This window comes from Salmo salar, chromosome ssa10, assembly GCF_905237065.1.
Source record: "Salmo salar chromosome ssa10, Ssal_v3.1, whole genome shotgun sequence".
In the NCBI taxonomy this organism is placed as follows: domain Eukaryota; kingdom Metazoa; phylum Chordata; class Actinopteri; order Salmoniformes; family Salmonidae; genus Salmo; species Salmo salar.
This window is the reverse complement of record NC_059451.1, coordinates 115,453,042-115,471,285: the sequence shown is the minus strand read 5'-3', so window position 1 is coordinate 115,471,285 and position 18,244 is coordinate 115,453,042. Positions and strand designations below refer to the sequence as shown.

General features: G+C 46.2%; 1 pseudogene; it reads left to right on the top strand.

Annotated features, from left to right (window-relative positions):
• Nucleotides 1-12,109: 12,109 nt before the first annotated feature.
• LOC123724586 (mucin-2-like) overlaps nt 12,110-18,244 on the top strand; it is a 138,630-nt pseudogene continuing 132,495 nt past the window's right edge.

Below are 18,244 nucleotides of genomic sequence, written 5' to 3'. Positions count from 1 at the left end.
GTACTTTCTCTCTCTATGCAACATGAAGGGTAAAGCGATGTGGGACAGAGGTGAGCAAGCAGACGGATGAGGGGAAACTTTAGTGGACACGTGTTTCCTAATCCTTCACATAGCAGACAAATCACAATTTATCTTGGACACACACAAACACACACACACTGGTGAAACTGTACTGCAGTAAGATAGTTAGATGACTGTCTCAACAAGGTGTTTGGACCACATGTGGGACTTCACTGGTCTGTTAGTGCTGTAAACAAGTCAAACATCACAGCCCTTTAATTAAATAGAAGTACAGAAGGTAAGGAAGTGAACAAGCATTCCTGATCACAGGAACTGTATGGAGGGAGGTGACACAGACGATTTTCATTCATTTCCTGGACATTACCCAATTTACAGATTAATTTATCTAATCCCAATTTCAACTAGGTTGTTCAGATTTTTGGCTGTTTTCCCGGACTCAGATTAGGCCTAAATCTAGACCTTGACTAAAAATATTGTTCAAGGGAAATTCTCTTCTTCATTCAAAGTGCTTTTCAGTCCTGGATATTCTTATTCGTGAAGTTGTCTGGCATCTATCACGTCAATGCTTTGTCTTGGCTTGCTCCCTTTTTCCATGTATCATACATACGAATGATCCCTCAGATGGTCTTAACCGTTGATCATCAGTATCCTGCCCGGCAATGACATTCTCTCATCTGACAGACTGACTCTGGGTGGTCATGGAAACAGTTGGCATGCTGGTGCACGTCCGTCCATCTCTCCTGCCTGTGTTTGGCCTGCAGTTAGATCTCCAGATGGTTGAGCTGAATGTACTGCAGCCTAATGTGTCATCACCATCACAGCACTTACAGGAACTAGGGTTGGCTTGGCTGAACTTCCCACACCACAGGGCTAACCAACTAACTCTGCCATCATGGTCACATAGAAATAGAATTAGAATGGACAAAGCCCATCACATAACATTGACTTAAATGGAAATGTCCATTCCAGTAATTATATTTCTATGCTCTGGACTGCCTGTCTGTGTATTGAACAGTACATTTATCCTACAGCATACCTCCTACTGCTAACATGGGTAAGATGAATGCCAGGTAAAAGTACTGAATGTCCCATTCTGACCTGAGTCTTAGAGAGAACATGAGTTCCTTAGAAGAGTTCTTCAGAGCCATGCATTGCTGATCATCCATTGCTGTCAATTGAGGTGATGTTCGATGCATGTGAATACATTTGGGTTTTTACCTTATCTCAGTCAAAAAACTTGATTGTTTAGCGAAACAATCTTAGAATAAACCCCAAAAATGAACAAAGAGATAAACAAAATTACATCAATGTAGCTGTCCAGTGAAAATCTCACTTAAAAGTTCATATTCTGATAACTCATACCCAAATAATGTTGTTGACTCGTCCTATAATTGTATTTGTGGCCAAAGTATAAATTGGAGAAAAAACACTTGAAAAAACCCACCCCAAACTTGTATCTGATCAGAACATTTACAAAATGCTTGCTATTTACTCATAGACGATGATGTCATACTCCTGAGGATGAGCTGGCCAATCAGCAACTAGAGGAGGATGAGTTGGCTAATCTGTGGTCTAGAGGAGGATGAGTTGGCCAATCAGCAGTCTAGAGGAGGATGAGTTGGCCAATCAGCGGTCTAGAGGAGGATGAGCTGGCCAATCAGCAACTAGAGGAGGATGAGTTGGCTAATCTGTGGTCTAGAGGAGGATGAGTTGGCCAATCAGCAGTCTAGAGGAGGATGAGTTGGCCAATCAGCGGTCTAGAGGAGGATGAGCTGGCCAATCAGCGGTCTAGAGGATGAGCTGGCCAATCAGTGGTCTAGAGGAGGATGAGCTGGCTAATCAGCGGTCTAGAGGATGAGCTGGCCAATCAGTGGTCTAGAGGAGGATGAGCTGGCTAATCAGCGGTCTAGAGGATGAGCTGGCCAATCAGTGGTCTAGAGGAGGATGAGCTGGCCAATCAGCGGTCTAGAGGATGAGCTGGCCAATCAGTGGTCTAGAGGAGGATGAGCTGGCCAATCAGTGGTCTAGAGGATGAGCTGGCCAATCAGTGGTCTAGAGGAGGATGAGCTGGCCAATCAGCGGTCTAGAGGATGAGCTGGCCAATCAGTGGTCTAGAGGAGGATGAGCTGGCCAATCAGCGGTCTAGAGCAGTTTCCCAAACTCAGGGGTCGGCAGGGGGGACATTTCTTTTTTTTAAGGAACCCAGTCCGGCTTTCAACTTGATCTTGAAAGTTGTAATAGTAGAATGCATAAGGTGCAATTTCAAAATTGGGTAGCGCATCATCAGTTTTCCTACTGTCATGTCAGTCATTGCATACCTTAGAGCAGCGGTCCCCAACCTTTTTTGGGCCATGGACTGGTTTAATGTCAGACAATATTTTCACGGACCGGCCTTTAAGGTGTGGCGGATAAATACACAAAATGAAATGATACGACCAGCATGAAAACTGTGGTATTTTTTAAATATAATAATAAACGTGAATCCACTGTGTACTCGTATGCAACTTTATTAGCAGCGTCCTCGTAACATCGCACCAACAACATAACATGAGTAACATCCTCTATGCCCCCTAACACTCTCTGGTCGCTATGGTAACATTTAAACATGCCTTAAAAATAAGATACAACACAAAAACAAATATAAAGTGCATGAAAAATACAATTCACCATAACGCTAAATCAGTGGGAGCCCTGAGCTTGTTTCTCTGCAACGAGACGGTCCCATCTAGGGGTAATGGGAGACAATGACACCCGAAGTGTGTTGCTTATGTCCAGTCTACTCCGTCATTTTGTTTTGGTTGCTGTCACTGCAGAAAATCCCGCTTCACACAAATAGGATGTCGGAAATGGCAACAGGGTTTTCAATGCTGTTGTGGCGATCTCAGGGTATTCTGCCGTGGCTTTAATCCAGAACACCGGCAGAGTTGTTGTCTCGAACATACTTTTAAGGCCGCCGTGACTTGCGATCTCCAGCAGTTGATCTTCTTCTTGCATAGATATGCTGGATTCACCTGGTTTGTTGACAAATGGGTCGCGGATCCATTCCTTGGCAGTTCGTGGGTCTTTTGTGGTTGGGAAGTAGCGCTCAAACTCTTTTAAAAGCAAGGTGATCGTGCACCAGCTGGGACAATGAAGGCTCGGGCTCAGTCTCTTCCAAAATCCCCGCGAATGTTTGAAACATGTCAAATATACCTCTGTTCACGCGCCGTCCCCACAAATCCAGTTTGGCTTTAAATGCAGCTACTTTATCTGCCAACTTGAAGACAGTTGTCATTTTCCCCTGAAGTGACCGATTGAGTTCATTGAGCAGGTTGAATATGTCGCACAAGTAAGCGGGTTTTGCGACCCATTCCTCGTCACTGAAATGTGCTGCCAGCGGTGACTTTTTTTCTAAGAGAAATCTCTGCAGCGGCTCTCGTAATTCAAACACTCTGTCCAGCGATCTCCCTCGGGATAACCATCTTATTTCTGTGTATAAGAGAAGGTGTCTGTGCTCCGCGTTCATTTTTCAAAATAAAACATCGTTCAGACTCAGATAATAAATGAAACGGAAATAATGTAAGTTATTTATTCTTTCTCTGCGGCCCGGTACCAAATGGGGACCGCTACCCCGCGGGGGTTGGGGACCGCTGCCTATTTATAACTTATAAGAAATGTCCAGATCAACTAGCCCATGTCACGGTTTTTAGCTAGTTTTTTTAGCCCATAGATATTGTTGTAATGTTTGAGTCACTCAAATATCACATGAATACACATTAGACATGGATACATGTATAGAATTGCAAGAAAATTAGCTTTTAAACTGCAAAATGTTCTCTGCACCCCATGACGAAATGTGTAGAATTGCAGGAAATAAGCTTTAAACCTGCGAAAGCTTTGAACCTCTCTGCCAACAAGAGGGGTGTGAACAGCTTGTGTCATGAACAGTGCTTGTGCCCTCAGAAAGTGCTTCTGCTGCACTTTATATACCAGGGTTAGCTGGCCTTCCCTAGTCACTCGTAGGCTCAGTCACTGGTATACCTTTATTTACAAAGCCATTTTTGGTTCACTATCATTTTATTTGGGCATTTTTATTGATCAGAAATGTGGTGGGTACTCTCTTCATCCACAGGACTTTATCCTGCTAACTGTACCAAATGTCCGTACTGAATTTGGTAAAAAGGCTTTTATGTACTTTGCACCATCGGCTTGGAACGCCTTACAAAATACTTTTAAACTGGAAGAACTTGTCCCGATTGGTGTTTTTAAATCATTGATGAAGGATTTTGAGGCTGATTCCCTGACCTGTCAATGTTTTTAAATTGCTGTTTTATGATTTTGTTATACTCTTGTGAATTCTATGTTTTTTTTACTAGATTACCTGTAGTTGTTAATGTTGTCTGTCTGTAATTGTGTAATGACTTGGTGCTGACTATCTTGGCCAGGACGCTCTTGAAAAAGAGATTTCACATCTCAATGAGCCCTTCAGATTCAGCAGTCCGGATGCTGGAGTGAGTGGTCGTGCTGCACCTCACTCCGCGGGTAATATTACATTTCATTACATTACATTGGAACGATTTGATTAGTGTATTGTTAGCTAGCTACATAGTTGTATATGTTGTCTTTGTATCAAGGATAAAGGTGTAGCTCTGAGGAACTAACAAGGTTAGCTAGCCTGCTGTATTCGTTGGTTCGCGCCGTTTTCGAAACGGCGTCAACACCATAACACCACTGCTAGCTAGCCAACTTTACCAATTAGCAGTACTGTAGAAACTATATACATTACAACGGAACGATTTGACTAGTGTAATGTTAGCTAGCTACATAGTTGTCTTCGTATCAAGATAAAGGCGTAGTACAGAGTAACTATCGAGGTTAGCTAGCCAGCTACATTTTCTAACATAGTCTACAACGTGCCCACTGCTAGCTAGCTAACCATACCAGCTAGCTGTATCATTTTAGTCAATAAGATTTTTGCAACGTAAGCTTAACTTTCTCAACATTCGAGATGTGTAGGCCACTTGTGTAGCTAGCAGGACTACTTTGTGTTAGCTAGCCAACGTTTAATTACTTCTGCGTTATGAACTAGACACGGACACGAATGATCCATTGGTAGCTTGTTGTTACCAAGTATTGGTGCTAACCGTGTCATTATAGGATGCTAGCATGCTAGTTAGCTAGTTAGCTACGGCGTCATAGGACACTGTGCACTAGGTGGGATTTCACGAAAGAATACTGTACCAAGTTATCTAGCGGAATAAACTAAGTTTGAGCCTATTCCTGGAAACATTGAACCACTGTAGTTTACATCAATTTTAATTTCTAGTGGTAGCTAGAAAAGTTATATTTTAGCGTTTTAGTGTTTCAGTGAATTGTTAGTGAGGGAGGCCCTGCTCACTCGCTTCCCCAGTTGTTTAGTTAATTTTAATGCCAATCTCCTTTGCATTAGCGTAGCCTCTCCTGTAGCCTATCAACTATGTGTCGGTCTATCCCTGTTCTCTCCTCTCTGCACAGGCCATACAAACGCTTCACATCGCGTGGCCGCTGCCACTCTAACCTGGTGGTCCCAGCGCGCACAACCCACATGGAGTTCCAGGTCTCCGGCAGCCTCTGGAACTGCCGGTCTGCGGCCAACAAGGCAGAGTTCATCTCAGCCTATGCTACCCTCCAGTCCCTCGACTTCTTGGCGCTGACGGAAACATGGATTATCACAGAAAACACTGCTACTCCTACTGCTCTCTCCTCGTCCGACCACGTGTTCTCGCACACCCCGAGAGCATCTGGTCAGCGGGGTGGTGGAATTGGAATCCTCATTCTCTCTTTCTCCCCTGACCCATCTGTCTATCTCCTCATTTGAATTCCATGCTGGCACAATCACTAGCCCATTCAAGCTTAACATCCTTACCATTTATCGCCCTCCAGGTTCCCTTGGAGAGTTCATCAATGAGCTTGACGCCTTGATAAGTTCCTTTCCTGAGGATGGCTCACCCCTCACAGTTCTGGGTGACTTTAACCTCCCTACGTCTACCTTTGACTCATTTCTCTCTGCCTCCTTCTTTCCACTCCTCTCCTCTTTTGACCTCACCCTCTCACCGTCCCCCCCTACTCACAAGGCAGGCAATACGCTTGACCTCATCTTCACTAGATGCTGTTCTTCTACTAATCTCACTGCAACTCCCCTCCAAGTCTCCGATCACTACCTTGTATCCTTTTCTCTCTCGCTCTCCTCCAACACTACTCACTCTGCCCCTACTCAGATGGTATTGCGCCGTCGCAACCTTCGCTCTCTCTCTCCTGCTACTCTCTCCTCTTCCATCCTATCATCTCTTCCCTCTGCTCAAGCCTTCTCCAACCAATCTCCTGATTCTGCCTCCTCAACCCTCCTCTCCTCCCTTTCTGCATCCTTTGACTCTCTATGTCCCCTATCCTCCCGACTGGCTCGGTCCTCCCCTCCTGCTCCGTGGCTTGACGACTCATTGCGAGCTCACAGAACAGGGATCCGGGCAGCCGAGCGGAAATGGAGGAAAACTAGCCTCCCAGCGGACCTGGCATCTTTTCACTCCCTCCTCTCTACATTTTCCTCCTCTGTTTCTGCTGCTAAAGCCACTTTCTACCACTCTAACTTCCAAGCATCTGCCTCTAACCCTAGGAAGCTCTTTGCCACCTTCTCCTCCCTCCTGAATCCTCCTCCCCCCTCCTCCCTCTCTGCGGATTACTTCGTCAACCATTTTGAAAAGAAGGTCGACGACATCCGATCCTCGTTTGTTAAGTCAAACTACACCGCTGGTCCTGCTCACATTGTCCTACCCTATGCTTTGACCTCTTTCTCCCCTCTCTCCCCAGATGAAATCTTGCGTCTTGTGATGGCCGGCCGCCCAACAACCTGCCCGCTTGACCCTATCCCCTCCTCTCTTCTCCAGACCATTTCCGGAGACCTTCTCCCTTACCTCACCTCGCTCATCAACTCATCCTTCACCGCTGGCTACGTCCCTTCCATCTTCAAGAGAGCGAGAGTTGCACCCCTTCTCAAAAAACCTACACTCGATCCCTCCGATGTCAACAACTACAGACCAGTATCCCTTCTTTCTTTTCTCTCCAAAACTCTTGAACGTGCCGTCCTTGGCCAGCTCTCCTGCTATCTCTCTCAGAATTACCTTCTCGATCCAAATCAGTCAGGTTTCAAGGCTGGTCATTCAACTGAGACTGCTCTTCTCTGTTTCACGGAGGCTCTCCGCACTGCTAAAGCTAACTCTCTCTCCTCTGCTCTCATCCTTCTAGACCTATCTGCTGCCTTTGATACTGTGAACCATCAGATCCTCCTCTCCACCCTCTCCGAGTTGGGTATCTCCGGCGCGGCTCACTCTTGGATTGCGTCCTACCTGACAGGTCGCTCCTACCAGGTGGCGTGGCGTGAATCCATCTCCGCACCACGTGCTCTCACCACTGGTGTCCCCCAGGGCTCACTTCTAGGCCCTCTCCTATTCTCGCTATACACCAAGTCACTTGGCTCTGTCATATCCTCACATGGTCTCTCCTATCATTGCTACGCAGACGACACACAATTAATCTTCTCTTTTCCCCCTTCTGATAACCAGGTGGCGAATCGCATCTCTGCATGTCTGGCAGACATATCAGTGTGGATGACGGATCACCACCTCAAGCTGAACCTCGGCAAGACGGAGCTGGTCTTCCTCCCGGGGAAGGACTGCCCGTTCCATGATCTCACCATCACGGTTGACAACTCCATTGTGTCCTCCTCCCAGAGTGCTAAGAGCCTTGGCGTGACCCTGGACAACACCCTGTCGTTCTCTGCTAACATTAAGGCGGTGACCCGATCCTGTAGGTTCATGCTCTACAACATTCGCAGAGTACGACCCTGCCTTACACAGGAAGCGGCGCAGGTCCTAATCCAGGCACTTGTCATCTCCCGTCTGGATTACTGCAACTCGCTGCTGGCTGGGCTCCCTGCCTGTGCCATTAAACCCCTACAACTAATCCAGAACGCCGCAGCCCGTCTGGTGGTCAACCTTCCCAAGTTCTCTCACGTCACCCCGCTCCTCTGCACACTCCACTGGCTTCCAGTTGAAGCTCGCATTTGCTACAAGACCATGGTGCTTGCCTACGGAGCTGTGAGGGGAACGGCACCTCCGTACCTTCAGGCTCTGATCAGGCCCTACATCCAAACAAGGGCACTGCGTTCATCCACCTCTGGCCTGCTGGACCCCTACCTCTGCGGAAGCACAGTTCCCGCTCAGCCCCGTCAAAACTGTTCGCTGCCCTGGCACCCCAATGGTGGAACAAAGTCCCTCACGACGCCAGGACAGCGGAGTCAATCACCACCTTCCGTAGACACCTGAAACCCCACCTCTCTAAGGAATACCTGGGATAGGATATAGTAATCCTTCTAACCCCCCCCCCCCCCAAAAAAAAAAGATACAGATGTACTATTGTAAAGTGGTTGTTCCACTGGATATCATAAGGTGATTTCACCAATTTGTAAGTCGCTCTGGATAAGAGCGTCTGCTAAATGACGTAAATGTAAAAATGTAAATGTAAAAAATAAATAGATGTGTGTGTGTGGGGGGGGGGTACCCCAATGCTTGAAAGGGAGGCCTGAGTGAAAAAGTTTGGGAACCCCTGCTCTAGAGGAGGTTGAGTAGGCCAATCAGTGGTCTAGAGGAGATGAGCAGGCCAATCAAATCTAATTTTAATTCGGAACATGATTCGTAAACAACAGGTGTAGACAAACAGTGAAATGCTTCCTTACAGGCCATTCCTAACAATGCAGAGAAAAACAACAAACAAATGACCACATAACTGTTGATTAAAGTAACTGTCTGGTGTTTCCAGATTTCTATGAAATATGATCTATAATTCATTACAATCAGTGAAATAGTTTTCCTTCCAAAAAATGGTAATTAGTTATGTTAAAAAGCAGCTTCTCAACAGAATGGTGTGGGTGTACCCCAACAACAGAATGGTGTGGGTAACCCCAACAACTGTTGTTGGGGTACACCCACACCATTCTGTTGTTGGGGTACACCCACACCATTCTGTTGTTGGGGTACACCCACACCATTCTGTTGTTGGGGTACACCCACACCATTCTGTTGTTGGGGTACACCCACACCATTCTGTTGTTGGGGTACACCCACACCATTCTGTTCTTGGGGTACACCTACACCATTCTGTTCTTGGGGTACACCTACACCATTCTGTTGTTGGGGTACACCTACACCATTCTGTTGTTGGGGTACACCTACACCATTCTGTTGTTGGGGTACACCTACACCATTCTGTTGTTGGGGTACACCTACACCATTTTGTTGTTGGGGTACACCCACACCATTCTGTTGTTGGGGTACACCTACACCATTCTGTTGTTGGGGTACACCTACACCATTCTGTTGTTGGGGTACACCTACACCATTCTGTTGTTGGGGTACACCTACACCATTCTGTTGTTGGGGTACACCTACACCATTCTGTTGTTGGGGTACACCCACACCATTCTGTTGTTGGGGTACACCTACACCATTCTGTTGTTGGGGTACACCTACACCATTCTGTTGTTGGGGTACACCTACACCATTCTTTTGTTGGGGTACACCCACACCATTCTGTTGTTGAGGTACACCCACACCATTCCAACACAGAAAAGCTGCTTTTAAACATACTTAATTACCGTTTTTTGAAAGGAAAACTATTTACTCATATTTTAATTAATTATAGGTCATGTTTCATAGAAATCTGGAAACACCGGACATTTTAATCAAGCATAAGGTGGTCACTTACGGCATAGAGAGGGCCAGACATGGTAGACTCTTCTTCTCCTTATCTCTATGCTGTGACTAAAAATGTGTGTCTGTAGCCTACCATGGCCTGGTTTGGCCCCTATATAAACATCCATGTCGGTATCTACCATGCCCCTGGGCCTGGGGACGCCCCTATGGGAACAGGGATCACAGTAGTCACCTCCATGCCAGAGAGATGTGCTGTAAGCCTGTACTGACAGCAGGTGGGGGGTGAGTTTCGGGCGCCACACGGACAACCCTGACGCGGGCCGGGTTTCAAAACAACTCTCCCTCTTCCGTTTTTCTCTAGCTGGTCTCATGATTAACGCAGCAGAAGTGAAATAATACTCTCTGCAGGTTACCGAAGGCCACTGTTCAAGAGTCTAACAATCTTACAGCAACATTGTAGCTGCTATGGCTCTCTTTGTTGGACATACATTTTTTTCCACTAGATGGTCTGATTCACAGGTCTGATTCACAGAGAGAGAAATATATACTCTCTTTTGTTCTATCAGCGGATTACTGGGGGCCACTGTTCAAGAAGTCTACTGTGACCTGTATGTGTCTCTCTATGGAGGAGGTAGCCTACAAACAGAGCTCAGTATTTCATCTCTCTCTCTCTCTCTCTCTCTCGCTCTCTCTCTGTCACATCTCTCTCTCTTTCTCTCTCTCTTGCTCCCTCTCTTTCTCTCTCTGTCTCACTGTCTCTCTCTCTCTTTCTCTCTCTCTCTCGCTCTCTCACTTTCTCTCTCTCTCTTTCTCTCTCTCTCTCTTTCTCTCTCTCTCACTCTCTCTCTGTCACATCTCTCTCTCTTTCTCTCTCTCTCTTTCTCTCTCTCTTGCTCTCTCTCTTTCTCGCTCTGTCTCGCTGTCTCTCTCTCTCTTTGTCTCTCTCTCTTGCTCTCTCGCTTTCTCTCTCTCTCTCTCTCTCTGTGTCACTCTCTCTCTGTCTCAATCTCTCTCTCTCTCTCTCTCTCTCTCTTTCAACATTGGAAGGTCTCGATGAGGAAAAGCTGAAATCCATTCCATTCCCCTCTCACAGGATCAGGATCTTGATATGATTCACAGCTCCGTTTCCAGCGGATGTCTGGCTCTGGCTCGGTAGAGCACCCTGAGTATTGCCCTGGAAGCAAGGGGGACCCTCCCATGGTTCTTCTCTTTGTTGTGGTGGGAAGTAGCGCTCCTATCCTACCAGGGATCTGTGGAGCATGGGCTGCGCCCAAAATGGCACCCTATTACCTATTTGATGCACTACTTCTGACCAGAGCCCTAAGGGTGCCATTTGGGAGGTAACCATGGACTTCGCAATCAGACTGCTGGAAAAGCCAACTAACAAGAGGGGCTTTCATCAACACGCAATCCCTGCCTTGTGCTGGTTGCTACTGTATAGTACCATCACACTTCCCCTAGCCCTAGATATCTTAATGGGGGGGGAAATATATCTAATCTCTCTCCTTATCGTTACGGTAACCCAGACCATATTGGGCTATGACATCACACTGGGAGGTTGATAGAAAGACACACACAGACAGAGGAGAGCATTGAATATTCTCAACAAAATGTCATTCATCTGAGGGTGGATGCACCACCATTATATCCCAGACACCCGGATAATGTACCAGTCAACCACAACACATGGGCACCATTACGAGATTAACCCAGCCGTAATAGAGGGACTGTTTTATTGTCTGAAACGGAAAGTACCCACAGCGAAGTGAACGCCGTTAGAGAGCAGTTGCTGAAATGTTAAAGAGGGGGTATTCTCTTATTTTCATCCAAAACAACATTTAAAACATTCAGTGGAGTCTCTGAGGGCTTGCTTAGACTGAGACTGAAGCTGATGCAAAAGCCAATTTGGAGTGAGGGGAAAAGATTACGACCACACAGACTTTAGTTTGGACGCTGTGAGTTGTTTACTGCCAAGAACAGCAACTCAGTGCAGGAAACAAGATCATTCTAACACTCTACAAATAGGTCTGAAGCTTGGGTAGAAACATTCAATTCATTGCCTACATTTTATTAAAAAAACAAATAACTTTTTAATTCTAAAAGGCTGTAAGGCCTCACAAGCATGCATGTAATATTGCTACTGTAATACTACTACTGTAATTTTACTACTGTAATACTACTACTGTAATACTACAACTGTAATACTAATACTGTAATGCTACTACTGTAATACTACTACTGTAATACTAATACTGTAATATTACTACTGTAATACTACTCATAGAAAATCCATCAACAGAGGAGAGGCTTTCTCAGAGTTATAGCTCCATTGTACATGTCAGAAAAAGAGGCCTTTGGTTCTGTTGATGGGAATATACTGCAGCCTGCAGGCATCTGAAACTGACAGGAGTTCAGCGGCCCAGCAGGAAGGGAAGGGTTTGAAGAAGAAGAAGAGGAAGAAGAAGAGGCATGTGTTCTACAGAACGCATTCATACCACTTGACTTATTCCACATTTGTTGTGTTACAGCCTGAATTCAAAATGGATTCATTTGATATTTTGTCTCATCCATCTACACACAATACCCCATAATTGTATTTTATTTTGAAAATTGATTGAAAATGAAATACAGAAATATCTAATTTAAGAAAGTATTCACACCCGTGAGTCAATTCTTTATAGAAGCACCTTTGGAAGTGATTACAGCTTTGAGTCGTCTTGGGTATGTCTGTATCAGCTTTGCACATCTGTATTTGGGTATTTTCTCCCATAATTCCTTGCAGATTTTCTCAAACTCTGTTAAGTTAGATAGGAAGTGGGGGTGAACAGCAATTTTCAAGTATTTCCACAGATTTTTAATGGGATTCAATTCTGGGTTTTGGCTGGGCCACTCAAGGATTTTCACATTCTTGTTCTGAAGCCATTCCAGCGTTGCTTTGGCTGTATGCTTCGGGTCATTGTCCTGTTGAAACGTAAATCTTTGCCCCAGTCTAAGGTCGTTTGCACTCTGAAGCAGATTCTCATCAAGAATTTGCCTGTATTTGGCCCCATTCATTGTTCCCTCTATCCTTACCAGTGTCCCAGTCCCTGCTGCTGAAAAGCATCCCCATAGCATAATGCTGCCACCACCATGTTTCACGGTAGGGATGGTGTTAGACAACGTGATGAGCTGTGCCTGGTTTTCTCCAGATATAGCACTTTGCATTCAGGCCAAAGAGTTCAGTGTTTGTCTCATCAGACCACATAATCTTTTGCCTTATCATCTCAGAGTCTTCCACGTGTCATTTTGCAAACTCCAGTCGTGCTGTCATGTGCCTTTTTCTCAGGAGTGGCTTCCATCTGGCCACTCTCCCATAAATCCCAGATTGGTGAAGTGCTGTAAAGACTGTTGTCCTTCTGGCAGGTTCTCCCATCTCAGCCAAGGAAACCCTTAGTTCTGTCAGAGTGGTTACCTCCCTGACAAAGGTCCTTCTTGCCCAGTTGCTCAGTTCGGTTGTACGGCCAGCTCTAGGCAGAGTCTGGGTAGTTTCATATTTTTTCAATATCCCAATGATGGAGACTCTATAAATAGTTTTATACCCTTCCCCAGAGATCTAAGGACAATTCCTTGGACTTCAAGGTATAGTTTCTGCCCTGACATGCACTGTCAACTGCTGGACCATATTTAGACAGGTGTTTTTCTTTATAACTCATGTCCAAACAATTGAATTGGCCAAAGGTGGACTACAAAAAACAGAAAAAATTCAAGATAAAAAAAATTCAGTATTCAATTTGAATTCAGGCTGTAACACAACAAAATGTGGATTACGTCAAGTGGTATGAATACTTTCTGAAGACACTGCATACAGTATTTATTTTGTGTCCCAGCATTTACCATTACTCACACAAATAACATCCCCCTAAACTCAACAAATCAAAAGTCACACAACAATGACATTACTGTGTTTCCCACAAGCCTCAACAGTCTCTCTGATGGGTAGGTCTAGGGCTTGTGGTTTCTGCATTGAGGTATGGCTTGGGCTACGAACCCAGTATTGGTTTTGTCGTGGCGGGTAGTTTGTCTCCAACATGCCCTAGGGGTGTCTGGGTAGTTTCCAGCCAGGGAGCAAGAGCAGGGAGGTGTGCCTTCCCCTCAGAGACCCACGGTTCACCACAGACTGAACCCAGAGCCTGGGGTGTCATCAGGGGTCAAAGTCAACAGCCACAGGGCATGCTGGGAAGGAACATGACAAAACAACAGCAATAACAGTTAGTTATCAAGTATATAATGTATTATTTCATTTTATTAGGATCCCCATTAGCTGACACCATTGATGACAGCTAATCTTCCTGGGGTCATAACATTCCAAACCTGAATTGTAAAGTTGATTCAAAAACAGGAGCTCTCATCTTATGACCAGGATGTTGATTAGTTGATCCTGGTCATTTACATGATTAACAGCCTAGCCAGGCAGACATAGTAAATTGATTCTTCTTTGCTGTTAACATGACACCCTTTCATATACAGTAGGCCGACTCAGCAGCTATGAAAGCCTCTACAAGCCTTACAAATGTGGAAATGTACTGAAGGTCTTAAATGGGATACGGTGAAAGGCTAATTAGCTTTCAGAGACGGACAACAAAAACAGAGTGGGCCCCATTTGCAAATCTTCTTGAGCTTTTGGAGAGAAAGTGGCTCTATTGACGCTGACGCGTGTATGTGTTTGCACTGCTCTCTCATAACGCTAGTGACCCGAGGGTAGTGTAAACATTCCATTTGCCCTTCATGAAACGCCAGCAATTACCCAGAAACCCCCAGGACACCTGCCCTGCTGTGTGAATTTAACTGGCTGGCCTAGACAGAATTACCAACCGCCGCTGCACACGAAGAAACAAGCTCTAATTTTCTCTCTCCCCAGTCCACCACCACCATGGTACACCAACACCACCCCAAACACCAGCACCAACACAACCACCAACCCAGCCACAACCATCACCCCAACCACCACCATCAGCACCACCTCAACCACCCAAACCACCACCTCAACCACCCCAACCACCCCCGAGAACACCAGCACAAGCACAAGCACAAACACCAGCACCACCACCTCAACTACCCCAACCACCACCCCAACAACCACCACCACCACCCCATCACCACCACCACCACCACCTCAACCACCCAATAACCTACACCACCACCCAGACCACCACTACCACCACCACCCCAACAACCACCACCACCTCAACCACCACCTCAAAGACCACAACCACCACCGCCCCAACCACATCCACCACCAACAAACCACCACAACCACCACCACCACAACCACCCAACCACCTCAACCACTACCACCCAACCACCACCACCACAACCACCCAACCACCCCAACCACTACCACCACCACCACCTCAACCACCCAATAACCTACACCACCACCCAGACCACCACTACCACCACCACCCCAACAACCACCACCACCTCAACCACCACCTCAAAGACCACAACCACCACCGCCCCAACCACATCCACCACCAACAAACCACCACAACCACCACCACCACAACCACCCAACCACCTCAACCACTACCACCCAACCACCACCACCACAACCACCCAACCACCCCAACCACTACCACCACCACCTCAACCACCCAATCACCTACACCACCACCCAGACCACCACTACCAGCACCATCCCAACCAGCACCACAACAACCATCACTACCAGCACCACCCCAATCACCACCAATACCACCCCAACCACCACAACCACCACCTCAAACGCCCCAACCACCACCACTAACACCACCACCACCACCCCAAACACCAGCACCACTCCAACCACCACCTCAACCAAACTAACCACCAACACCAGCACCACCACAACCCTAACCACCCAAAACACCACCCCAACCACCCTAACCACCAACACCACAACCACCAACCCAACCACCACCACCACCACCTCAACCACTACCACCACCATCCCAACCACCACCACCACCACCACCTCAACCACTACCACCACCATCCCAACCACCACCACCACCACCACCTCAACCACTACCACCACCATCCCAACCACCACCACCACCACCTCAACCACTACCACCACCATCCCAACCACCACTACCCCAACCACTACCACCACCATCCCAACCACCACCACCCCAACCACCACCACAGCACCCCAACCCTCACGACCCCAACCACCACCCCATCCACCACCACCTCAACCACTACCACCACCACCCCAACCACCACTACCACCACCCCAAACACCACCACCACCCCATCCACCACCACTCCAACCACCACCACTCCAACCACCACCACCTTAACCACATCCACCACCACCTCAACCCCCACCACAACCACCCAACCACCACAACCAGCACCACCACAACCAAAACTACCAACACCACCCCAACCACCACCACCACCCCAACCACCACGCCAAGCACCAGCACTAGCACCACTACAACCACAACCACCACCCCAACCAACAACACAACCACCCCAACCACCACCACTACCCCAACCACACCAACCGCCACCACCACCCCAACCACAACCACCAGCCCAACCACCACCCCAAACACCAGCACCACCACCAGCACCACCACAACCACCACAATATAATATTAATGACAATTCCACTTTCAGTTTCTGCTTGATTATGAAAGATCACTGTAATATCAAATAACGCATATTGAGAAAGGTCCTGAGAAATGGATCCCCAAGCTAGTCATAGCAGGGGATATGCTTTTGCATAGTCTGAGCTGCATGATCTATAGACACCATGGTTCTGTCAGCATTGGTCAAGGTGTGTTGACTTTGTAAAGAGCTGCTCTGCTCTTGGTGCCTTGGCCCCTAATGTCTGTCTGGCAACAGTGACCCTTCACTGACGCACACCACTGACGACACTACTTGTTACCGTCCATCTGTCTGCATGCAAAATGCATACACACACAAAAGCAGGCACACACAGGTCTGATTATGTCTGTCTGTCTGTCTGTCTGTCTGTCTGTCTGTCTGTCTGTCTGTCTGTCTGTCTGTCTGTCTGTCTGTCTGTCTGTCTGTCTGTCTGTCTGTCTGTCTGTCTGTCTGTCTGTCTGTCTGTCTGTCTGTCTGTCTGTCTGTCTGTCTGTCTGTCTGTCTGTCTGTCTGTCTGGCTCCAGTGCCTTATTGTCTATAGATTTGGTGGTTGTAGCTCCTCATAGGACAGACTAACATCCCAGCATTCTCCTTTCACCTTTTCAATATGAATGAATTGTACCCGGACACATGCCTTGAGTCTCTATTGAACAAGAGTCCTTTTAAAGTGCTGAAGCCATGGCTTTGTTTTAAGGTATGACGTCATAATGTAACATGTTATTATGTATTTTAGACAATTACAGTTTAATTCAGGAACTCTATTATATCACAAACAAGGTAACTCAATAATGGTACCTTAAGACTGAGAGGATGAATGGGAGAGACTATAATGATGCTGAGACATGAGTTCCACTCGATTTCCCAGAGCTAAATGTGTCACGTCCTGACCATAGTGAGTGTTATTTTCTATGGTAGATTAGGTCAGGGCGTGACAGGGGGTGTTTGTCTGGGTTTTGTATGTCTATGTTTTGGTTCTAGGTTTGTATTTCTATGTTGGTGTTATTTGACATGACCTCCAATTAGAGGCAGCAGGTTGTCGTTGTCTCTAATTGGAGGTCCTATTTAAGTTTAGGTTTGTCCCACAGGTGTTGGTGGGTGATTGTTCTTCGTGAGGTTATTGTTCCTCCAGCATCACGGTTTGTTGTTTTGTATATACTTGTAATGTTTAATGGTTGCATTCGGTTTCACTGATTTAATAAAACATGTGGAACTACGAAAACGCTGCATCTTGGTCCACTCATTCAAACAGCCGTGACAAAATGTGTGGTGAACTCTTCTCCCCTTGTCTGTGTGTGTGACGAGGCCTCCCTTTCAGGTGAGTCACACCATGGGATTAAAACAGGAAAATCAAAACTGTAAACCCACATTCTAAAAGACTGGAGTCACACAGCGTATAAGAGAATGAGTGGCCAAATTCAACTTTACTCTTTTACATTTCCACTGGGCACAATTCAACGTCTATTCCACATTGGTTTAATGTCATTTCATTGAAACGATGTGCAAACAATGTTGATTCAAACAGTGTGTGCTGTGCCCAGTGGGTTGTTAAATGAGACAGAGAATTTGGGGGCTGGATAAAACTGCTATAGGCCTACCCAAGGGAAAGATCAACTAAGACTGCCTCCCTTAGAATTTGTGGATTTTTTGTTAGTTTACATAAATAGTTTACATAAATAGTTTACATAAATAGTTTACATAAGTGGTTTACATAAATAGTTGACATAAATAGTGTGCATACATAATTTACATGAGTCGTTTATATGAATAGTTTACATAAGTATATTACGTGAATAGTTTACATAAGACTAGGCTGTTCGACAGCCACTACTGGTTTAACAATTGTACGTTCCACATCAATAGCA